Source organism: Nuphar pumila, chromosome 1, assembly GCF_984573655.1.
Source record: "Nuphar pumila chromosome 1, dmNupPumi1.hap1.1, whole genome shotgun sequence".
In the NCBI taxonomy this organism is placed as follows: Eukaryota; Viridiplantae; Streptophyta; class Magnoliopsida; order Nymphaeales; family Nymphaeaceae; genus Nuphar; species Nuphar pumila.
Window position 1 is genome coordinate 170,827,790 of NC_143249.1, and position 26,906 is coordinate 170,854,695.

At 35.2% G+C, this 26,906-nt stretch overlaps 1 pseudogene across 1 annotated transcript; it reads left to right on the forward strand.

The window, feature by feature from the left end:
- LOC149851262 (actin-related protein 7-like) lies at positions 1-26,804 on the forward strand (annotated as a pseudogene). Its single transcript, XR_016432237.1, has 7 exons — positions 1-109; positions 15,846-15,875; positions 16,315-16,466; positions 21,403-21,647; positions 25,160-25,340; positions 26,260-26,330; positions 26,415-26,804. The product of XR_016432237.1 is annotated as an actin-related protein 7-like (transcript).
- Positions 26,805-26,906: the final 102 nt, after the last annotated feature.

A 26,906-nucleotide genomic window follows, 5' to 3' on the forward strand; every position in this document is an offset into this window, starting at 1 on the left:
ATGAAGAAGAGGCTTCGTGTTTTCCCTGGAGGGCTCCTCCCTTTTTCTGAACGAAGAGACGAGTTGATTGAAGAAGGGAGGTGCGAGAACTTCAGTCGATCGATGGATGGTGCTTCCCGATGGTCGATGTGAAAATGGATATCTGAAGAGGAAAATGGACGGATGTCCCTGTAGGGTTGCTACGTGAAAGTTGATAAAAAAATGGATGCCCGATCATTGGGGAAGTTCTCTTCTTAAAGAAGAGATGGAAGGTTCGAGTGAAGAATTCGTTGGAAATGGAAGGTGAAGATCAAAGGATTTGTTTGAGATCTGCGATGGAGAGAGGAGAAAAGAGGAGTGCGGGAGGAGTTTGTTGTGGATTTTCTCTTTTTCTAAAAAGAAGACTCCTTTTAAGAAATTTTTTGTAAAATAGCTTTTCAAATGAGGTTTTTAGCAAAAGACAACTTTGCAAAGCTTGAAATCATTTGTTTTTCCTGTAGTTTCTCCAAATTTTTGCTTTTTCATGTTATTTTTCTATTTTTTTGTATTTTTTAGAATAAAATCCTAAAGCTTTACAAGAAATCAAAAGATTGAAACTAATTTTTTTGATGTTTTTGTAAAATATTTACAAAAGGAATTTTTCTGAGAATTTTAGAAACTATTTTGAGAAGATTTCTTCAGAAATGGGTTTTTGATCCGGATTTGGAGGAAATATGGATTTAAAGTGCTGGATTCGGATCCGGAGTTGATTTCGAATAAATCAATATGAATTTTAATTCAGAGAATCTGAAGAACTGACTTGATTTTCTCAGAAAACGGGGTTAGGGGCAAAAGGGTCATTTTTACAAAACTTTGAAAATTTTGGGGTGTTCACATCTTCTCTATGCAAGTTTATGCTTTATGGAATGGTAAGTCATTGGCATGTGAATTCTTAGTTTTGCGTTCCATTAGCTGTGATCTGTCTTTTGGGAGATAAATTATATGGTTTAGGATCATATTATGTAAGAGCACCTGCATGATCATCGATGGCCAAGGAGGCCTCGTATCCACTCATATTGGCTGATGTCAAGAGTTGAAGGCATCGTTCCAGCATGCATTTTCTTAGCAATTGACCAGATTTAACAGCGCATCGGTAAGAATCAGTGGGTTCTTTAGAAATATAGTACAGGTTCGGTGGAATTAGTTTTTGATCTATAAGGACAGGTGAATCTGCTTCTGATCTATATTTTCATTTTGGTTACTGGAATGGTCCATTTCCATCTTGCTTTTGACTATAGTATGGGAATGCCTGGACTCAGTTATCTGGTGTAAGATAGTTTTATTTCAAGAACATCCAGATATTCGATTTCGTAGGTGTTGTTTGTGTATTCACTTGCTCCAACCATGTGCACCTTGTGGAGATTTTGAGAATCTTGAAGCTTTTACTCTTCAATGGAAACCCTTATTCTTGTTGTTCATCAATATGACCATCAAACAGGAGATTCAGAACCAGGGTTCTGTATATTGCCGAAATTCTAAGTCAGGGATAGGCATCCTTTCTTATCCATTTGTATCCAGCAGTGGTTCTTCTAGTCTAGAATACGGCAAATATTGGTTTAATGGAACCACCATGCTCATATACACCAACATTCTCATAACATTATAGAAGTTGCACCTGCAGAGGCCAAGGTACAAGGGGTCATTCTTTTTTTTATATATATATTTGCTGGAAGTGGTTTGTCGATTGTCTTATATTTATGGCTCCCACATCGCCCCTTTAAGCATTCATCATTTTGACTGTGTATCCATCTTCCTGCAATATACTTAGTGTCATTTGTATATCCCTTCAGCATTTCATTTATAAAAGGCATTTTTTGCACTCTACATTTAAGCATCAGCTATCAATAGCTACATCGCACTGCTATTGTCCACCTGTATTATTTCCATTACTTTAGCCTCGTCCATTGTACAATATCTCCACCTCCCGCTACAGCCACCACAGTGTTCCATCCCAGCACCAAGGTATGTATATCTTTCCATTTTAACCTATGGGTATACTAAGATCCACACACTTACAGCATTCCACTTTTTTTTTATCACTTGCATGTTCCCTTACACAAATTTTTGCACCCTCGCCAGTTGTGATAACACACCACATTCAGCACTTTCAATATATCCCCACTTGTAAATATTCATGCTGTTATTCAAATGCATTTTGCTGAATATTTCTCAGTTTTGTATATCAACAATGTACTTAAATTTGTTGGCTATGAAATTTGTTTTCATTGGTGGGTTAGCAATGCATTTACATTCATTAAATTGTCGAATTTAGCAGTGCATCTTGCTAGTCATCAATTATTCTCAGTTATATTTTGTTTATACCCCTTTTGCTAATCGTTATACCCATTGTGTTTGGGCGTGATAAATGGCATTATATTCTTCCTTTTTCTATGGTGGTCCATTAAGAACCCCCATAGTTGCTACATGTTTCATAGTGGTTCACCATGAACCATCATGGTCCCCTTTTATTTTATAAAATTTGCCAAAAAACTACTACAGTAGTCATCTTTTACAATCGTTCACAAAGAACCTCCGTAATCCTTTTTGACTATAGTAGTTCATTAAGAACTACTATAGTAGTTTTTCTTTCACAAGTGGTTCACAACGGACCACTAGATCCCTTCTTTCCTATGGTGGATCATCATAAACTACCATATTTCATCTTGGACCATCCTGGTTCTTGACTTCACCCATGTATATATGCCTTTCTGATTCAACATAAACATAGCATCTGGTATTAGAATCAACACCTTCATTTTTTTCTCTCAACAAAGTGTTCTCTCCTGCATTATGCTAACTCGTTTCTTTACAGGGAATATGTGGAAAAGGCTATTTCTTGAATTTGTATTTCAATTTTCAATTTGTGTAATAAGATAGATCTTAAATGAGAATTTATGTTTCCAACTCTTAGATAGAATGAACGAGCATTGTAAATATCATGAATTATTTGTTTTCATGCATTTTTGCCTTTATTCTTCAAATTCTCACAAATGGCAACACGAATGACATGTGCACCATTTCGTAAGAGGTAAATTAATCCTAAGTTGATGATTTACATCAACGGCCATAGTCAGGATGTAGACAAGACTTAGTGTTTTTATCTTTTATAAAATAACACTGGATCCACACTAGATCCATTTTCAAAATTCATCATATTTTCCTTAAATATTTTCTTCTTTTATCAGAATTTAACTTAAAATTAACTCAAAATATATACCAATGGCCATAGTCAGGGTATATTGAGGGTTCATTTCATTTTAAATTCTATAAAAGCACCAAAATGTATTTCATTCTTCTCTTGAATTTAAATATAGATTATTATATAATACATTCAATGACCATAGTCAGGGATGTATTATATCTTCAATCTTATTTGAATTCATTTCAAGAATAAGAAAGCTTTTCAAAATCTAAATTCAAACTCTCTAAATTCATTCATCATTTAGGATAGAATTGCATTATATTTTCCAAATCCTTTTCATAAATCCAAGTGTTTCTTTCTATCACCCCTCAGATCAAAACCTCTTCAAATTTAACTCTATTTCTCAAAAAGATTCAAGAAATTCAATTTCAAGGTCCCATTTGACTTTGAAACTTCAGAATCATCTTGTATTTCAAATTCCAAATTCTATCTCAAATTCAAAATCCAATTTAACTTTGAAATTCATTTGTATGTTCAAGATTCAATTCCTAAAAATTCATTTTTTTCAAAATTCAATTCAAACTTAGAAATTCTTGATTCATCTTCTAAATTCTAGATTCAAACTTCAAATTCAAAAGTCCAATTTGACTTTGAAATTCATATTCAAAATCAAATTTTGAAGTTCCAAATCCAAAGTAAGATCCTAAATCCAACTTGGATCCCGATTTCCAAGTACAAATCTCCACTTTTTGGATCTCAAATTCAGATCCAAAACTCATTCTAGGATCCAGGATTCAACATTCATATCGGATCTCAGACTTCAGATCCAATTCCCCTTTAGGATCCAGAGTCCAATTCTACATTGGATCTCAGTCTTCAGATCCAAAATTTATTCTAGGATCCAGAATCCAATTCCACTTTTGGATCTCAGATTTAGATTCAATTCCATTCTAGGATCCAGAACCCAATTCTACCTTGGATCTCGGATTCAGATCCAAAATTCCATTTTAGATTCAGGATCCAACTTCTACTTTGGATCTCAAACTTCAAATCCAAATCCATTCTAGGATCCAGAACCTAATTCTACTTTGGATCTCAAACTTCAGATCCAAATCCATTCTAGGATCCAGAACCCAATTCTACTTTGGATCTCAGATTTCAGATCCAAATCCATTCTAGGATCCAGAATCCAATTCCACTTTGGATCTCAAATCTTGGATCCAATTCCATTCCAATTCTTAAAACCAATTCCATTTCATCCTAACTTTCAAATCAATCCCATCTTTTCCAAATCTATCTATGTTTCATGAATCTCCTTCCGATTTCAAAGCTTCAAAAGCTAGAATTCAATTCAATTTTCAAACATTCATCCAAATTCAAAATTTTAAATTCAAAGTCCATTTATGACTTTGAAATTTCCTTTCTTTTCCTTCTATCTCAATTTCAAAGACCCTTTCTTTCAAAAAGATTATTTTCCCAAACTCTGATTATTCCAAAAACTTAGAACTTTAAATCTTAAGTTCTAAGTTAGAAACAATTTCTTCACTCTATCATAAGATTCATCTTAGAAACACCTGGAGATTTCCAAATCATTTTGAAAAGAGCATACATCCTTGCATTTTGCACAAGCATGATTCATTGTGCATTTAGACTTAGGATAAATTCTTAGATAATTTCTTAGCAAAGTAAAAGGCATTAATTTGACCCTTGGTTCGATTACCCCTCGTAAAGGCGCCAGGAACGGTCGAACCTCGTACCGACGAGCGGATCCTGTCTCCCAGTTTTCCCGCAAATATTTCAAAAACGGAGGTGAGTTATTTTCTAAATATTTTCAAATTAAGGTCAAGTGAGACCATGCAAAATAGTTCATCTTCTCTCTTTCTTTCTTTCTTTTCTCTTCTCTCTCTCTTTTCTTTCTTTTATTTTACTCCCTTCAAAAAGGAGGAAAATAGAGTTTAGAAAAGGAAAAGAGAAGGAAGAGAGAGAAGCCACAAGAGAGGAAAAAATTTGCGATGATCATAGGTACAACACCACCACTCGCACCCATCGGTCTACCACCATCACACGAAGAGCCCGAGTTAGTACCCATCCCCGCAGCGACAACATCTGTCTTTATGCCAGACTGTTCTACAATACACACAACCGGTGCTCCATTGAGCACCGCTTCTCCATCAGCAACCACCTCAGTCGACGCACAACCTGCATGCGCCATGTCCGAACCCTGCAACAACACGCCAACTTGCAACGTCCCACCGTCAACGACCTACTACATCCCACTTCCTAGACACTGTATCTCATGCCTCATGGGCAATGTATCAGAACCATGATCTCGCCTTAAAGCACCCAAATCGTGAGAGAAGCCGCATGTCCAACGTGTTGTGCTTCCTCCAATCCACCTCCCCCATCGTGAGATGGGAGGGGGTTGGCTGCTCAACCTCCAATACCGTCACTTAACCGTGATTAGGAACCCTAGGCATAGGAGAGATTGCACCATCAGAGAATTGCACCACTGCTTTAGGGTGTCACACAACCAAGGTGGCAGGGAGACGACCACTCAAGGGGATACGATTAACTAAAGGAGGTTTCTCACAGGGAAACGACCGGCGAACACCCAAGAGGGAAAACCCCTAGTTGAGCTTCTCTCTGATATTCATATATTGCAAAGGCGTAAATCTATGCTTTTTGGATGTTTGGCCTACCAAATAAAAGGGATGAATGCACACAACACGTGCACACACAAAGGTCAAAGTTTCAGCTCTTTTTATTCATTTGAGGAGTGCTCAACCCTTAAATATTAGCATTTTGAACCAATTAAAGGGATAAGTGAAGGAAGTGGCAGAACCAAGCAAATCGGTTTCACTCATCCCCTATGTCATCCTGATCTTCATACCATAACTTAGGATTTCATTGATGCAAGTTGTTTGGATTAAATCAGACTCTACAGATGTAAACTACATCATTCATTTAGTTGAAGATCGATATTTAAATCACTAAAATCTGACTTCTGTGGAGGATATTTTGGCAAAAATCAACAGTTGACAAAGCACAAAAAGCTTGTGATTTAAAAAATCATATTTTTAGTTGAAAAATACTATCCAAGAGTCGATTCTTATTAAATCATCTACATTGAAACCATCAATATTGTCAAATTTGATCAAAACAATTTGCAACATAAGACTTAAGAGGGGTATGAAGATGGAGGATGACATAGGGGATTAGTGGAACCAAACTGGGAGGGAGTTAGAGCGACAGGAGAGGGTGGTGTGTGTTCTCCCCCGAAGACGGTCGTTAGCTACATCGCGTGTTCGGGGGTCTCAATGAGTGCCACGTATGTAAGCACATGAGGCTCGTATCCCCATATTTGTCAGCATCAGTTAGCGTCAGAGTCTGGTGCGGTTGCAAAGACTTAAGTACCCTTTCTTGCTATTCTCGCCATGAAACGACGGTTCAAAAAAATGACAAAAATATCCTCCATTCAAAAAAAGGGAAACGACTGTTTGACAAAAGGATAAACGACTGTTTGACATTCATTGGGTTCTGTCTTCTCGAGGTCCTCATCTCGACCTCCGACGCCGTGCTCTCCGACAAGACCCACCTCCCCGCCAATTCAATGGCAAATCGCTATGCAATTTTTGTAAATTGCTATATCGATTAGCGATTTACAAAAATCGCATAGCAAAAATAAATGGCAAATCGCTATGTAATTTTCGTAAATCGCTAAATCGAGTAGCGATTTACGAAAATCACGTAGCAAAAAAAAAAACAGAAAATCGCTAAATCGAGTAGCGATTTACGAAAATCTTGTAGCGAAAAAAAAAAACGAAAAATCGCGGGAAAGTGTGTTACAAAAACCTCAAGCAAGAAACAACCGAAGGAAACATATGAGTGCCACGATCAAACAAAACACTTTATTGCTCTTTTTCGACAGTTACAAGAGGGAAAGAAAAGAAAGAATTTATACAAGGCCCAAAAAAAAATATTTGTTCTCGAGGTTTTTGAAACATACAACGCTCCCCAAAAACAATTTTTTCTTGAGGGCCTTGTATAAATTTTTTCTTTTCTTTCCCTCTTGTAACTATCGAAAAAGAGCAATAAAGTGTTTTGTTTGATCGTGGCACTCATATGTTTCCTTCAGTTGTCTCTTGCTCGAGATTTTCGTAACACTCTTTCCCACGATTTTCTGATTTTTTTTGCTACTCGATTTAGCGATTTTCCATTTTTTTTCGCTACGCAATTTTCGTAAATCGCTACTCAATTTAGCGATTTACGAAAATCGCATAGGGATTTGCCATTTATTTTTGCTACGTGATTTTTGTAAATCACTACTCGATATAGCGATTTACAAAAATCGCATAGCGATTTGCCACTGATTTGGCGGGGAGGTGGGTCTTGTCGAAGAGCACAGCGTCGGAGGTCGAGATGAGGACCTCGCAGTGCCAGAACCCGAAGAATGCCCACCAAGACTTGAGGGTGCGAATACCTGTGTTAAGCAGCGTCAAGGTGTCCAGGAAGGCATAGCTCTGATAAAAAGTATTGCCAATGTAGAGGTAGATGAATTATACTTTGAAAGACTCCGTTGTAGGTGTACTGGAGGAAGATTTCGTTGTAGGTGTCCCTCGAAGGCGGCGGAGGGGCCGCCACAGTCGGTTGCTTGCTGGACGAGGGCAACATTTCGACCACTACTAGCAGAAAGAGGACAACGATTGTCATTGGATCGTCGGCTCTTTGCCTCCCTTAATATAGTGTTTCACGAAGAAAGAAAAAGAAGAAGATGATGACGAAAAGTTTAAACGGAAAAGAAAGAGAGAGCATTTCAGGTTTGCTTCGTTGTTTAGACTTTGAAGAGTTAACATCATCCTCGACTTTCTGGATGGAGGATATTTTTGTCCTTTTTTTGAATGAAAGACGTTTTTGTCATTTTCTTGAACCGCCGTTTCATGGCGAGAATAGCAAGAAAGGGTACTTAAGTCTTTGCAACCGCACCAGAATCCAACGCTAACTGATGCTGACAAACATGGGGATGCGATCCCCATGTGCTTACATATGTGGCACTCATTGAGACCCCCCGAACATGCAATGTAGCTAACGGTCGTCTTCAGGGGAGAACACACACCACCCTCACTTGAAATACCATTTCTAACCGCAAGTTATAAAATATAATGAACATGGCCAATTTACTATTTACTTGACACTTTTGCCCTGTCACCTAAAAATTTAGATGTTTATTTTTTCAAAGCTACAACTTACATGGCACATGATTTTTTTAGGCAAGTCTATTATTTTCAAGTGACAATTACATGGCACCTTATTTTTTCAGGTGACAATTACATGAACATGGTGTCTAATTTGGTAAGTGACAAAAGGGTAAAATTGATAACAAAAAAATCAATTGGCCATGTTTGGCATTTTTGTAGTAGTGAATTGGCATGTTTGACATATTTCTTTATTCTTGGTCAAAACAAGAAACAGTACCAAAAGTGAGTACCATCTACGTCATTTTTGGTAAAAGTTATCAGAGTTAAATGCTACCCGGCTTAGCATCCATTGGTAACTAGGAAGAATGAATGTCTTGAAAAAAAATTGCAAGCTATATTTATCGTCTGAAAAATGTATTTTTTCTCAAAGCTGAAATCTTCCTTGGTTTTGTATTCTTCGGGTTATAAATTGTGGGCACAAATGAACAAGAGCTTTCTCTATTCAGCAAGTTAGACATAAAATAAGACTACATTCATGCACGATTATTTCATTTTAGAAGTGCATAAACATGAAGATAATTTGAACAATCAAGTTTGAAATTCATTGATGGGAATGGTGCACAATGACAGATATAGGATTTGTACGCAGTTTAAAATCCCTTGCCAATGGTATTCAAAATGGACAATGTAATACTCGAGAATTTTTTTATGAATTTTCATGATTATTAAATAAATAAAAGTGAAATTTTGTCTCAAATATAGTTTGCAATTTTAATTTTTATTTGGATATGTAATATCCATTTGAGATTTAATTAATTCCATTATGGTATTTGGACTTAGTTTGATACCAAAGTGTGGGTTGACCTATTAGATTATGGGTTTAAACTTGAAAAAAAATATTCAAATGAGGGACGCATAAAAGTAGTGAAGTTAATGGAGCTAGTGGAAGGGAGACCACCAATTAGAGCAACCCAAAAAGGAAGGAGGAAAAGGCTTGGAGAAGTTTTTCTCCCCTCTCCTTAGCCACCACCCTCGCTCTCCTCTAATCCATGCATTTTACCCCCTCTCCCTTGTCCCCGCCTAACCCTAACCCTATCTCTTTCTCTATATCAAACCCTGCATCCCATCTCACATCACTCTCATCTTCTCTCTCTCTCTCTCTCTCTCTCTCTCTCTCTCTCTCTCTCTCTCTCTCTCTCTCTCTCTCTCTCTCTTTCTCTACGTGTTCAAACTCTCAATTGTTTCTCTTTCATGGTTTTTGAGGAAGCCATAGTTCTCTTTCATGGTTTTTGAGGAAGTCATAGCTATCTTTCACAGTTTTTCGAGGAAGCTATAGCTCTCTCCCATGGTTTTTAGAGAAGCCATGAATTACTTTCAAGGAACTCACTACAATGGTTTTGGGGATTTCTTTATTCCACAATTTTTGTAGTATTTGATTCCAATAATTTTGAAAGGTAAGAAAATACTCTAACATTGCATGGTTATAGAGCTTTAAAGTCTGCTAAATCTGAATTATATATATATATATATATATATATATATATGTTAGAATTAGGTTTTATAAATCTAAATTTTAAATGCAAATTAGAATGATGTTCTATATAAATCAGAATTCATTCATGTGTTGGATTTGAGGTTTTTTCCAAATCTAAATTGCATATGCATGTTAAATTAGATTTCATATAATTTTAAATTTTAAATGCAGGCTAGAATGATATTCTATATGAATTAAAATTTATTCATGTATTGGATTTGGGGTTTCTGTAAATCTAAATTTGAGATGCATATTAGAATTAGGTTTTATATAAATCTAAATTTTAAATGCATGTTAGAATGATGTCTATATGAATTATAATTTATTTATGTATTAAATTTATAGTTTTTCCTAAATCTGAATTCTATATGCATGTTAGAATCACGTTCCATGTAAATTTGAATTGTATATGCATGTTAGAATCATGTTCCATGTAAATTTGAATTGTATATGCATGTTAAAATTATGTTTTTATGCAAATCTAAATTTATACATTATTAGAATCATGTTTTCATGCAAATTTGAATTTATACATACATTAAAATTATGTTTCTATGCAAATCTGAATTCATACATGTATTAAAATCATGTTTGTATTGAAATCTGAATTTATATCTGTGTGTTGGATTTGAGTTGTGCAAATTTAAAAATTTTGATAATGTTGGATAATTGATGTGCACACCAAGTGTTTGTGCATTGCAAATGAAATTTGATTTTTACGAAGGGCTTATGTGCACATAAAAATATGCTTTAAAGGTGAGCCTATGTGCACTTAAAAATCTATTTTAATGGAGTGCACATATGCAAAGAAATTTTATATTTGATAATATGCATATATGCACAAAATTTTCAGATTTGATAGAATGCATGTATGTGAAGAAATTTTAGATTTGATATAATGCATGTGTGAAGAAATTTTAGATTTGATTAAGTGCATGTGGGCAAAAGAAATTCAGATTTGATATGATTCTCATATGCATATAAAATTTAGATTTGATATGGTGTTCTTATGCATAGAAATTTCATATTTGATATGGTGCTCATATACACATAAATTTTAGATTTGATATAGTATTCAAAATTTTCAGATTTGATATGATGCTCATGTGGAAAAAAAAATCAATTTTGATATGGTGCTCTTATAAAAAAAAAATAGATTTGACATAGTGCTTATATACACAGAAATTTTAGATTTGATATGGTGTCATATGCACAGAAATTTAAAATTTAATATGTTGCTTATATGCACATAAATTTTAGATTTAGATAGATATGTTGGTGCTATATTTATGAGCATAGAAATTTAGTTTATATAGATATGTTGTGTGTCATGCTTATGTGCACTGAAAATAGATTTAATATATTGTTTTGTGGTATGCTTATGTACACAAAAAAATAGATTGATGTATGTGTTTTGTCATATTGATATGCATAGAAAATCATATTTTAGGTATGTGTTTTATTTCATGCTTATGTGCACAGAAAATCAGATTTAAGGTATGTGTTTATGTCATGTTTATGTGCACAAAAACCTAATTTGATGCATATGTTGGTATTATGGATATATACATAGATAATCTGTTTAAATATCATGTTTGTGATGAATTGATGTTAAACATGCTATATATTGTCATGATATTGGAATATGTTTATGATGTTAAGCATGATGTTTATATGCAAACATGATATATTAAGATGCATATTAATATACAACATGATATTATATGTTATTATGTAGTGCTATACCACATAAAATGCTTGCATGCACTTGTTGAAGCTCATGAATGGGCTTAGGGTTCAAAGAACCAATGTGGTGTTATAGTGCACATATGTATGTCTAGCATGTGATTATTTTATACTGTAAGACATAAAAAAGCTTACATGTACATGGTATCTCTCTTGAAGGAGCAAGGGCTTGATGAGAAATCATGAAGTGATGAAAGTGGACTAAGTTATGAAAATAGATACACAGAATTTGCTAGATATCACCTTTACAGACAAGATGCTCGACGGATTTAAAAACACTGGAGCATATTGAATGAGTTATAAAATGTTGAGCAAATAAAATATGTAATTGTCCTAAATGAGTAGTATGATGATCATGTCATGAATGACAATGTAGAAAGTTACCTTGAAGAGATACTTGGGCTATTGAGTCTTGGATTGCCTAATGATATGAAGCACTTGTGATCAAATATATTAAAATGTTTTAATAAAATGGATTCAATAACCCATTTAGATGACTTACCTTAAAAAGGATAGGTGGTACAACCTCGTGTGACCACGTTATTAATATTATTGTAAAGCAACGCATCTCACCTAGTCTCTAGTCTTCGAGTGGTAGGAGGTCAGACTACCAATATGTCTTAGGTGGTAGGTTTCACGGTTGTTGTAGTTATATATGATGCATCCTAATTGTTGTTGCATCTGTGGGAGTTTTTTTTTCGGTCACAGACTGCTCGCTTTGGAATTCGATTTAATAAGTCACTTGAAATTTTAAAATGCATAGTATAATAAAGATCTCTTGTAGTTTAGTCTGTCTTAATGATTTCTCGCAAGTATAGAGTGGTAAGCAAGATAAACAAAGACCTTATACTTGAACAATTTTAATTTGTGCTAAACATGTATTGAAAATATATTATAATAATACAAAAACTCAAGTATGGATATTTGCATGTTTTGGATAATGTTGCATGACATTAAATGACAATATAAAATTGCTGAGAAAGTCATTTGTGAGATTATGGATTAGTTTTAGTTAACACTATTGTAGCATATTTAGATTTTTGAACTTATATGTTGAAAGCATGCAATTGATTATGTATTATTTGGTAATTTGATACATTATGCTTATTATAATGAAATATATATATCCTAAATGAATGTGGGTTTTTATGTGTGATTAGTTTTGTACAAGCATACAATGTTATTGTAGTCTGACCTATATATATATATATATATATATATATATATATATATATATATATATATATATCATTCAGGTAATGAGTAATTACATAGAAGGCAATGACGGGATTGTGACAATGGTGCCAAAAACCAAACTTTCTTTACGACTCTTGAAGTTATTGGCACCATTGTCACAATCCCGTGCCAAAAACCATATATAAAGTTGATCTTTTAGGTTTTGCTTGTGTAGTGAAGCATTTGCTGCTTTAGGAAGCTCCACTCTCTCCTCTCTTGCATAGAAAGCTCTTTAAGCTTCCACATGAGTTTATGCAGACTTTCAGCCTCACTAGTGAGGTAGGCAGATGGTAAAAGGCTAATGATTGGGTGCCACCCCTGAACCAATGAAACCAGTGAGATCATAAAAGGAACTAAGGAAGTCAGTGACCATGAGTATGAAGCTCGACCTAGTGGGACATCATACAACTCCCACCTGTTATTGGATGCTTGAAAGGATCACATTGATTTGGTTGCTTTCACTGGCTTATTGCAATCCTCATGATATAGCAAGGTATTGAAATCACCCACCAAGTACTATGGGTGAGAGGCTAAGGGACCCAACTGTTTTAATTGGTTGTGAGGGTGTTGAGATGAAGGTGCCGGATCAAACCCCGTTGGCGCACGAGCGTGTTCATAGCTTTCAGATGTGGACCACATAAAGTAGGATGGTCGTGGGCGCCACCTGGGGGTTTTCTCTATTCGGTGAAGGTTCCTTGTCATAGAAAAAAAAGACAATATGGGGGCCCGATTTGCATGAACTTATTATTGTTTTAGAGAGACTAACTGTAGTAGATTGTTAGGATCTTCTTCTACTGGTCATGTGCATATTATTTAATGCCTAATGTATTCGATTGAAAATATTCAAACTATTGAATGTTTTCATACAATTGTTTGGTCACCACATGCTTTAGGATACATGTAATGTGCAAAACTAAAATTGACAATAGCAATATTATCTTGAACAAATTTAAAATGATAACCAATTAATTTTGAGTTTGAAAATGATCATATATGAATAAATATTTTGGTTGAGGAAGGCACCATAATGAACATATCTTAGTTCAAACTGTATCTAAGTCACGTAGGGTCGGTCTTGCAAAATGTGTGCTCAGATAATATAGTTTGGTGCTTTTCTTTTTTTGAAAAATGACCTGCACTGTAAAATTGATGTGTTTTTCTAAAAACCTCACAACTTGCCAAAATCTACCTAATGACCAAAACTACAAATATTTGGATGTAAAAGGATCATTTTAACCTTCGTATGTTCAAATTTTCTCCAAAATATGTGCATAAGTATTATATTTAAGATCTGTGACAGACTTTGTTACTGATTTTTAACTCCCAAAATAAATGATTTTAAAAAAACATAAAAAGAAAAAAGAAAATAAACAAAAATACCTTTACAACGACACCAAATTCACTGAAAATGATAAATGTGCATTGAGTTACAACCTTGACAACGTTCCTAAAATAAGAGATCAACAGGTGCAGTTGCACCTATCTTGAATATTTTATACTATTTTTTGGCTATCTATGCCAGAAATCTAGAAAAATAATAAAAAGAACAAAGATAAATCAGGGTGTTAGCTTTACAACGCCACTAATATTACTTTGACCTGATAAGCGATTGAGAATAAACGTCCTTTAGAAGATAGACTGTTCAATTATTTTTGTCAACAGATTATATTTTTGTTCTTGTTTTATAACTAAAAAACGGAAATCCTAAAGGGGTTTTCGGTTTTGATTCAAAACAGTAAAGTTATAGGTTTGTGTCTTAGTTTTCTAACAACTATAAAAACATAACTTTTTTACGTAGGATCAAAGAGATACAAATATGAGAATATATATTGTTTTGCAAAAAATATTTGAATATGCAAATTTTCTCATATATGTGTGAAGTTCTTATATATATGAATTTTCTTATAAACATGTGAATTTCCTCATATATATGTGGATTTTTTCCTAAACATACAATTTTTCTTCTAAAGATATGTGATGTTCCTCTTATATATGTGAATTTCCTTATAAACATGTGAAATTCACATATATATAAGAAACTTCACATATATTTAGGAGAAAATTCACATTTTAGAAGGAAATATGAATATATATATATAAAAAATTTGCATGTTCACATATTTTAAGAGAAAATTCACATGTTTAGAAAAAAATCACATATATATGAGAAACTTTGCATATGTCTAGGAAGAAATTTGCATATATATATATAAGAAAATTTACAGGTATAGGAGGAAATCCGCGTATATATAAGGAACTTCACATATATTTAGGAGAAAAACTGCATATATATGAGAAAATTCACATGTTTACGATGAAATTCACATATATATGAGAAAAATCACATGCTTATAAAGAAATATGCATATATAAAAGGAACTTCACATATATTTAAAACAAAATCTGCATATATAGGAGAAACTTTACATATATTTAGGAGAAAATCCATATATGCATGAGAAAATCTGAATATATATATGAGAAAATTAACATCTTTAAGAGGAAATCTGCATATATAAGAGGAATTTCATATATATATATATATATATATATATGTGTGTGTGTGTGTGTGAGAGAGAGAGAGAGAGAGAATTTGCATGTTCACATATTTTCTATATAGAGTAGGGCGTAACAGTGGAGGACACATCATCCACTGTTTTTCGATGCACACCCAGGCGGGCGCTGTTTTAGAACAAAAAAGCCCTTTCTCAACCGCCTCTGCCCAGGGAATTAGCAGCGGGTCAAGGACTGTCACTAATTCTCTTAGATTACCACACTATATATATATATAATGTTTTGGTCATGATGCCATTACATCATAATAAGTAGAATTTTTTTTTCACTTTTTTTTGTGTTTTGTTTTTTTTTTGAAGATCAGAGCAAAAAAGGAAACTCTTTCATCATGTACTGGTTACTGCAATCATCCTATCGATGGAAACTTACAAGCTATGTCACACGGATACTCCACTTTGAGTTCTGTTCAGTATCCCCTTATATACAAGTCATATTGGAAACTTCATAAAAATAGCTGTATCGCCGTATCCATGTGACAGCTTCCAAAATAATATATGGTAAACAATGAAGAATAGTTCAAAAGGGTTCAAGATACATATATAATTCACTTACTGGTGCTTGCCTCTTGTGTATCCCTTCCAAGGTAAGTGCCGGGGGTATGTAACTTCTAACTCTAGCATGAAAAGTTATAGTGACTGTTTTATTTTCAGTCTGGCACTCTCATAAATATCTTTTTACCACCTTTTTTCTTTTGCATTTAAAAAGAATCTTTTGAGCCTTATAAATGTGATTTCAACATTGACTACATAGTCAGAATATTGCCACTCTCTATTATGGCGCTCTTATTGTATGCCATTTTGTCAATATGTATCCTAAGTTGCTTTTGTTGGTAATTAATGAAATTGATAGTCTCATGTTGGTTTTGAAACAGGTTGTTCGGGAGAAATTGATTCAGATGATGTTTGAAACATTTAATGTCTCAGACTCTCAGGGTTTTATGCATCCGAACAAGCTGTATTGTCACTTTATGCTGTAGGGTGCATCTCAGGTTGCACTGTTGATGTTGGTCATGGCAAGATAGGTGGGTATGCGTTGATGGTATTATATTCCTGAGCAATAAGCTCAAATTCCTTTGAATGTCTGGATATGCTACCTGCAATATGTTTTGCAATGTGTCATAGTAGAAGGTTCCAGTATCTAGGAAATATCTGAAGACCTAGTTCATGTTCTAGAACATGCCAGAAGTTGGATATGAGCCTGTTCTGTCTATTATACCTTGCACGTAAAGGTTGAACGGTTGGTAAATTGTTAACAAGCCCTGTTATTCACTTAGGGCATGTTTGAATGCCCCTGTAGATCCAGGGGTCTTATGTGGCATGCGCCCATGTAGATCTTCCAATCTTGCAAAAGGAGGATCTGAGTTCCTTGAAACCCTCAAGACATGGTTTTCTGGCCTGTTGTCGGGCTTGAGATCCTTGGATTTAAGATACTAGGATATCCCATTGCCTCGGATCTGAGATCTAAGGTAATAAAAAATACACCCTTAATAGTGTGATAGATGGGAACTTTTCTTTTCATATTTTCTCCCTATGTTTTGTCCTATCGATGTAATGATCGGGTGTGCATCATCCTGAGGTGCACTGCAAAAGAATTATATCATACTTGCCTCTAAAAATAATATGTATTCTCTTTCTTTTTCTCTTGTTTTGTGTTCGCCATCATAATCATCAATTTAGTATCTAATTATCCACAGCATGTTACTACTGATCCTGCAGAACCTGATGCCTGACACTGAAGAGGAAGCTAATGACTGTGTCAGCAGTTGCTTTTTCATGCAGAACATTTGCATATCTGTGGATATAACTTGAGGATTATTTTAAGACATTCTTCCTTCATCTTTTTAACTCCGCCTGTGTAGTTATACACTGCCGGTCCCAAGCCCGGATAAAGGAGGAGGGTTGCGGTAGGCCTGTGACAGCCAGCATAAAAACTTTGTCATATCCTATGAAAATGAACCAATATGAGAATTTCGTTGGGGCGTTCCCTACTGAGCGACGCGCTGTACTCTCTAGGCCCGGAAGCAGTGATAAATGTGCAAGGGTTGCTAGGTCGTCGCCCAGAAGCGACGCGTCACACCGGCGCCCGGGTGTGGTGTCAAATAGGCAAGGGTTCCCTCACTTTGTTGGACGGGTGGGGGTAAAGAAGTTAGTCCAAGACCATAAAATTAGGTTAGCCACTTGGAGCATAGGGCCTTTAACTGGTAAGTTGGTAGAGTTAGTAGATGTTATGTGTAGGAGAAAGATTGATATTTTATGTCTTCAAGAGACCAAATGGGTAGGTGAGAAAGCTAAAGTGATAGAACCTTGGGGATATAAGATTTGGTATACAGGAATAAATAGGAATAGGAATGGAGTAGGGATTGTTATGAGTCGTCAGTTTATAGATAATGTAGTTGAGGTCCGTAGGAAGGGTGATAGAATTTTACTTATTAAATTAGTATTAGGTACGGATATTATTAATATTATTAGTGTTTATGCACCTCAAGTAGGTTTAGATGATTCCATTAAGCATCAATTTTGGGAAGATTTAGATGGAGTAGTACAAGAGACATCTTATGGAGAAAAGCTTTTCATCGGCGGTGACCTTAATGGACATGTAGGCATTAGTAGGGATGGATTTGAGAATATCCATGGAGGCTATGGTATAGGAGAAAGAAATGAAAGTGGAGAAAGGATTTTAGATTTTTGTTTGTCCTATGATATGATCTTAGCAAACACTTGGTTTAGGAAGAGGGAGTCTCACCTAGTAACATTTAAAAGTGGGGTTAATACGAGTCAGATAGATTTTTTCCTACTTAGAAAGAGAGATAGGGGTTGTTGCATCGATTGTAAGGTTATACCAGAAGAAAGTGTAGCTACACAACATAGAGTCTTAATTTTAGATCTTAGAATTAGACAATGCCGCAAAAGGGATAGACATAGGATAGATCCTAGAATTAAGTGGTGGGCACTGAAAGGAGCTAAACAAGGAATGTTTGTAGAGCAGATAGTTAAGGAAGTTGATTGGTGTCTCGAGGAGGATTCAGAATCAATGTGGAATAAGATAGCGGGTGGTATGAGAAAAGTAGCTAAGGAGGTATTGGGTGAGTCTAAAGGCGGTGCACCACTAGGTAAGGATACATCATGGTGGAACGAGGATGTCAAATTAGCTATTAAGGTTAAAAGAGAGTGTTATAGAAATCTAAGTAAGAGTCGTGATAATGAGAATTTGGAGAAGTATATGATAGCAAAGAAGGAAGCTAAAAAAGTTGTTCGAAACGCGAGGGCTAAGGTATATAAGGAGGTTTATGACAAGTTGGATACCAAAGAAGGCGAGAAGGATATTTATAGGCTTGCAAAGATGAGAGATAGGAAATCGAAGGATTTGGGTATGGTTAGATGTATCAAAGATGAAACGCAAAGGGTTTTAGTCAAAGATGAGGAGATTAAGGAGAGATGGAAAGATTATTTTGATAAGCTATTTAATGATAGTCATGCTCAAGATCTTGGAGACTTCTCCATTCCTTTTCATGAGATAAATCGTGACTTCATGCGCAAGATTCAAAAGAAAGAAATTGCAGAGGCTTTGAAGAAAATGAAATCTAGAAGGGCAGTTGGCCCAGATGGTATACCTATCGAGGCTTGGAAATGCTTGGGAGAGAAAGGTTTAGAATGGTTGACAAATCTTTTTAACTTGATTTGGCGAACAAATAAGATGCCTAATGAGTGGAGGAAGAGTACTTTGGTGCCTTTATATAAGAATAAGGGTGATATACAAGATTGCACAAACTATCGTGGTATAAAACTCATGAGTCATACTATGAAACTTTGGGAGAGGGTGATTGAGTCTAGGTTGAGGAAGGTTGTCATGATATCGGAGAATCAATTTGGTTTTATGCCTGGAAGATCAACTATGGAAGCTATACATCTTCTTAGACAACTTATTGAAAGATATAGAGAGAGGAACAAAGATTTGCATATGGTTTTTATTGATTTAGAGAAGGCATACGATAGAGTACCTAGGGACGTTCTCTGGTGGACAATGATGAAGAAAGGTGTTTCTCTCAAGTACATTAGTATAATTAAAGATATGTATGAAGGAGTAGTAACCAATGTCCGCACTTGTGGAGGGGTGACAACCAATTTTCTGATAACGGTTGGGTTACATCAAGGATCTGTTTTAAGCCCTTTCCTATTTGCGATAGTGATGGATGAGCTTACGAGATCAATTCAAGAAAATGTACCGTGGTGTATGTTGTTTGCTGATGATATTGTTTTGATTGATGAGTCTAGAGCTGGGGTTAATGCTAAGTTAGAATTATGGAGACAGACATTGGAAGCTAGAGGTTTTAAGTTGAGTAAGAGTAAGACTGAATATATGGAATGTCGGTTTAGTAAGCAACGAAGTAGTGATGGGAGTGTAGTGAAGCTTGGTGAGCAAGATATACCGGTGAATGATTATTTCAAATATTTGGGATCCATCATTCAAAAGTATGGAGAAATTGATGGAGATGTAAATCATAGGATAAAGGTTGGGTGGATGAAATGGAAAAGTGCTACTGGAGTGCTGTGCGATCGTAGAATGCCATTGCGGTTGAAGAGAAAGTTTTATAGGACGACTATTAGACCCGCTTTACTATATGGTACGGAATGTTGGGCTGCCAAGAGACATCATATTCAAAAAATGAGTGTAGCTGAGATGCGGATGCTTAGATGGATGTGTGGAAATACAATAAAAGATAAGATTCGGAACGAAGAGATACGTAAGAAGGTAGGTGTTGCACCCATTGAAAATAAGATGCGAGAGAATCGTTTACGGTGGTTTGGACATATTCGGCGAAGGCCTAATGATGCTCCAGTTAGAAGGTTGGAGAAATGGGAAAATATATTAGTTAAAAGAGGTCGGGGTAGGCCTAGGAAGACTTGGATGGAGATGATAGGAAAGGATATGAATGCTTTGAACCTCACCGAGGACATGGCGTTGGATAGAAATGATTGGAGGAAAAGGATTCATGTGGAAGACCCAAAATGAATTTCTTTTTTGGTTCATATCGCTGACCCCAATTGTTTTGGGATGAAGGCGTAGTTGTTGTTGTTGTTGTTGTTGTCTTCCTTCATCTTTTTGGGCATGTGAGTGCAACAATGAAGCATCCAATTCCTCTCTTATTTTTTTTTTCAATTGGATCAATCAAGCTTGAAAAGGGAAAGAATTTTTTTTGTTAGAGTTTCTAGTATGTGACTTAGGTTTATGGGAGTAGGAAGCTGAAGGTTATAGATGGGATCTTAAATTTTGGTTGAACAGCTAGTGTAATGGATGTCCATATCTGCGAATGTTGGCAACCGAATGGGAGCTGGTGTTCAACTAGAAGAAACTTAAAAATGAAGAGATTAACAAGGCAATAAACATGATGAAGTTGCGAGAGACTGAATGATAGAGATGACTTATTCCTTTGGAGAGGTGATAGGTTGGGAGTCTTCATCTCCACATCATTTTTTCACTCTCATTCATCTGGTGTGGTACTCTTCCCACATAGCACTGTCTAGGGTTTTGGTCTGTCCCCAGGGAAAAAGTTGTTTGCATGACTGGTGTCATTGGACAAAATTCATGCCTGAAATAATTTGAAGAGTAAAGGTCTACATCTAGCTAGCATTTCTTTCTTGTGTTATGGAGAGGAGACCATATAATTCTTTTTGAAATATGACATTTTTGGAATTCACATAGGCTGGGTTTGTTATTGATTTATCATCACCATTCAGCAAAAACAAACTATTTTTGTTATGCAGGAATTCAGAAATAAATCAGCTTAGTGCCTCTTCAAAAGTGTTACTGTTAAGTAAAATATTTGCAACTTTGAAAATCTGATCTTGGTCCTGGGCTTTTGGAAATTCAATGTAGTGCCTTCTGCTACAGAATTACTTCAGCCACCTGTTGGAGCTGTTTATTTGCAATAACCAATTGCATTTGTGTAATTGTACCAGATATTGCTCCAGTTTGTGAAGGCGCTGTTCAGCACATTGCGTCAAAAAGGTTTGGGACTTCAGGCATTGATCTGACAAGGTTACTCGATCAGGAACTCCATCAGTCTAACCCATCAATCAATCTTGACATTTCTGAGGTTGAGAAATTGAAAGAACTATATGCATGCTGTGCAAAAGATCAGTATGCTTACGCAGAGAAACAGAAGACATGTCAGACAGAGAAACACACTCTTTCAGATGGACAGGTGTCTCTCTCTCTCACGTCCAATCATGTCTGTTGGCTACTGAAATTTGAGATAGTATGATGCAGAAGTTAACTGAAATGTTATGTATCAAATTCTCTAATTTTATTTCTTTTTAGAACTTGATGACTGAGTAGCTTTTGAATGGATTCTTTTGTTTTTTCAGTCAGTGTCCATTATCATCTTGTTTGTTCAGTATGTCAATGATGGAGAAAAGTTAGCACTGCTTGTTATATGTCCCATTCCCTTCCTTGAACTCATGGATTTTGGTCAGAAGTAATGTAGGATTTGGTTCTGTCACATACACTTCACTTAGCATGTGTGTCATGTACCGACACGACACTTGGACACTTCACGGGCACAACACTGTAATGAAATAGGGAATAGATGTGCACACATACACAACTCCACTAAGGGACATACACAAAAGCCGCTAAGGGCTAGAGAGCAACACACAAGAGCACACACAAGCCATTAAAGGGCTACACTCACAAAGTATAAAAATATAAATTTATTATATGTCAAAATGCTCAAGAGAAGCATCACAATAAAGGGGACTAGAAGTCCCTTAAATAGACAAGAGGGAGAGGGCAAAGGAGAGCCCATAGTAGCTGTTGGGGAGGCCCCAACAGCTATATGTGCTAATGACATAAATGCCCTTATGAAAAGGGTAAAAGACAAAAAAAGAGAAAAATAAAAGCAAATGAAAATAGCCAATCTGTCCTAATCGGTAGGGCATGTTACACGCGTAAAATGACAGGTATGCCCCTAGAAGTCATTACTTATTACAAAAGAATAAATACACACACACACACTATATATATATATGTGTGTGTGTGACCATGGACATATATATTTAACAGAAACGACACTTCATGGATATAGTCAAACCAGTTTCTTACACAGTCAATATTGTGTCATTAACTTTATCTATTTCATTTTATGATCTTATTTACTTATTTTGGATTCACTTGAGCTCTTTTTCCTTTAACTTATCAGAATAAAATTTCTCATCTACATCAAATTAGTGTTTTTGATGGAAATCCTGACTTTGTCTGCAATTATCAAATATATCTAATGGAGATTTCCTATCCTTAGAATTGCATGTTTCCTCAAAAAGAAATAAAATGAGAAAAAGAATTGCATGAAGTCCCTCCTGGAGGATTTATGAATTTACTTATCATTCTTGTAAGCTTGAGTGAGGACATATTACAATCAGAGCTGGGTTGAGTTTTGGGATCTTGACACTTCTCTCTATTCTTTCATCCTCAGTAATCTTAATATATTTTGATATTTTTTATAGTATTTTGAATAATAAATATTTTTGATATTGAAATATGAAAAATATGATTTTATGAATTTAAAATAAAAAATTGTGTCCTTGTGTCCTAGTTCTGAAAAAAATTGTGTATTTGTGTCAAGTATGCATGTCTCTATGCCCGTATGACAGGATTAATGTTGTCAAGTGACAAGAGGTAGTTTGACGTTGGTTCTCAACGAATGTTGTTAGCATAGTGAAAAAGTTTAATACGGAAAATAATGATAATGAAATTCTTGCAATTTTTTTTTGTTCTTCCATGTTTTATTGGCAAAATTAAATAAATTAAAGAATTGGAAATAAAATATGTAAAAGGAACAAAAAATAAAAATGTATAAAAAATAAATTAACCTGTTTTCCCAAGAAAAATAACTATTGAAATTTTAAATTTCAATAGAATCATGATGTTTTCATTAAAATGATAATATCATGATATGTTGATAATATTGTGATAATTTGGCTGTTTAAAACTGACCAAATATTGCATTCCGTTCATAATATTTTTAAAATATCATCTATGTTTGTGACCATGCTTGTCAGAATATCTGAAACACATTCTTCCTTGAGACTTTTCAGGGACTTTCTTCTTCCTTCTGTAAAAGCATGAAAAATAAGGTTCTCTTATTTCTATCAAGAAATGACACTTGTGATCGAAGTTATTTTGTTTCCCCTTGGGACTTTTGAGGACCTTTCTTCTTCCATCTGTAAAAGTGTAAAAACTGAGGTTATTTTCTTTCCATCATCATAGTTATTTTTGTTTTTGGTAGTCACTTGGCTGCTTTCAAGCTCTATTCCTTTGTAACAAGTATCCTGCAATTTGTGAAACATTTTCTTTTTACTCCTAAAAAATGTTCAGTATGGTGTGGAAAATGCACCTCATTGCAGGAAGATGCAGCTCAATATAGGAGGGTGTGCTGTGATTTTTCCTTTTTTTGTTCATTGACAATTAAATCAGCCTATTATAAATATGATCATTGACAAGGGTTTTTTGCTTGATCGATTGATGCTTGCTGCTTTATATATGGAAGGACTAAACTATGGCATTGACACATATTCGGTTGTTGGCAAGATAGTATTGTGGGATCTCAACAATGTTGCCTAGACATTCCTAGTGGTCCAGCTGTATTTGACATCAACACTCACAGTTCTCAAACTTTGAAGTGTTTAACACTATTTGAACCAGAGACCCTTTGGTTATGATAGTATCAGCTAACAAAGCAGCTTTCTCATTCGACCAAATGTAATCTTTTTTCTTAAACTACACACACACACACACACACACACACACACACACACACATTATATATACGTATGTATGGAATTTCTTGGAGAAGCTAAAATACTGGTCTTACTCAGGAAAACTTTGGAAAACCACAATTTAAACAGGAGAGGGGGGAATAGGAAAAAAAGGGGACTGAGAAAATTGAAATACATGACATCAAGAAGTTTGGGTAGTTTTTCTACTAAAAAATTTAGTTACTAGAAACTTTTTTTGCAGTTATCCCCCTTTTTCTGAAATTAAGAAAGCTATAAGGCTGAAATTCTGTCAGGATCCTTTATTCAATTTAGCTTTTGTAGAAAATGAAAGCTTTAGCAATGTCCTTGTTTTGGTTGTTTGTAATTAATTTTGGGAAATTTTGAGAACTGGAAATTGGTCTTTAAGGAAATCTGAAATGTGTTTCTTGATACTTTTTTCAGTTTGTAGAATCTTAAATAACTTTCAAAAGTTTCTTAAATTCTTGATGTGAATGAGAAACTGAAAAGTAACTGATACTAGCAATTGCACATGCACACGCTGTGTGTGTGAATGTCCGCAGGCGTGCACCCGGCTGCATCAGTATGAAAATAACAAGAAAAGTTTATTTAGTAAAAATGTCATCAACATCTATAAGAGTCAGAGAAATGCATAATTTTAATTCTTGATATTGACCACTCTCTTAAGGGAAGACTGTTTAGAATCCTGTTCATTTTTTTTCTTTTCTTTTTGAGGATCACATTTTTAATTTGTTGGTTGTCATCATGCATCACTTCTCTGCAACGCTTATCACATTTGAACATACAACTTTTCTTATACTGTTGTCTTATCAAGTTGAACTTGTGTCTTTGGTGTATGGAAAGATTTACTAAGAACATACTTGATAATTATTTTTTCTAGATACTTAAAACTTAAGTTGCCTTAAAAACATTTACTTCCTAGGAAATAACTATCAGGAAAGAGAGGTATACTGTTGGAGAGGCCTTATTTCAGCCATCCATATTAGGCTTGGAGGAGCATGGGATTGTTGAGCAACTTGCACGCTGCATTTCAAGTGTTTCATATGAAAACCATAGACAGTTATTGGAAAACACTGTACTATGTGGTGGTACTGCATCTATGATTGTTATGCTTTTTTTTTCAGACCACCCCATGGTTCTATTTTGGAATTAATTCAAGTTAACAATAATAGTTTCTGTACAGTTGTTGGTCATGATAAGTGCTTTGTTTAAAATGAGCTCTCGCAACATTTTGTCAACTATATGTAAAATTCCCCTTCTCCACATACATCTAAAATAAAAAATATGCTTCTGAAAAGTTTACAAGGGATTGTTTGAAGGTAGAAAATCATTATTCTGAATGGCACGTATACCCTAGAATAATCGACTTTAAGGTGTGCAAAAAGAGTTAAATTATCTGGAAATACAAGCATATGAATTATAAAATACATTATAAAGTTTTGGACTATCCATACCTCGACAGAATGACCAACTGTAGAAGAATTTGTAAGGATATTTGTTGAAATGGAAATATGTCAGACAGAGTAGAACAGAGCCCAAGTCAAGAAAATTATGTCCACCGGTTACAAACAGGCAAACTTGAAATGTTGTACTAGAGTAGCATATTAGCCATGCATACACAGAAAGGACTCTTTAAAGAAAAAAAAACTTCATCCTTATTCTGATGCCTCAACTTCCTGTGACATTCTCCATCCTTTATAGATATTAACACACAGGGGCCGGTTAGTTCAGGCCTACCTTTACTGCAAATTGTGAAGGCAGTTTGCCTTAGCTAGTTCTATACTTTTTCCCTAGACTCTCTGAACATGTTTTTGAGCATGTTTGCAGTCCTACAATGCAGAAACACTTCCACATCCATGTTGCTAACATAAGATGAGTGCATAAATTACTACAGCAATGATAAAATGGCCACAGTTTTATGTGAGATGTTATAAGTAGATAATGAAATATCCTAATGGGTATTAGCATCAGGAAGCGACACAAGGTTCTTGATTTTGTGAGCAGATTTCTGCGTATTTGTTGCAGGTTTCGAAGAACGTTTCCAGAAAGAGGCATATCTATGTTCATCAGCTATTTGGCCGTTACTTGTAAAGGTAGAAAATTTAGAACTCTTCATTTCTTTTGGTTGGTTGATTCTGTGTGAAAGAGTCATGGAATGATGTGCTTGGCTATTCCAGGCTCCTGAATACATGCCAGAGAACCTATCAAAGAATTCAGCCTGTATGGGAGGCGCCATCCTGGCCAAGGTAGTCTTCCCTCAGAACCATGTTACCAAAGGAGATTATGATGAGATCGGGCCATCCATTGTCCACAGAAAGTGCTTTTAAAGCTTGCTTGCTCAGGTGCCTCACTGCATTGGAAAACTTTGGCTGCAAACTAGGATTGTTGAGTCTTTTATTGGTCGTTAGACCTGATTTGGAAAATCAAAGTATTATCATATGCTTCTGAGTGGTTGATCCTTCTCTCTTTTTTTTTGAGGGAGCAGTTGAGAATTGTTGATCTGATTGAATGTAGGCTACAACTTGATTGTATCACTAGTACCTCTCAATATCTTCAACCAGCTAAAAGGTCTTTGAGAAGCGTTATCTCTCTCTCTCACGTTTCCTGCACTATCTTATTTGGTTTGCATTCACCAATATCTATTAAGGTGTCATTTGTTCTGCAGACAC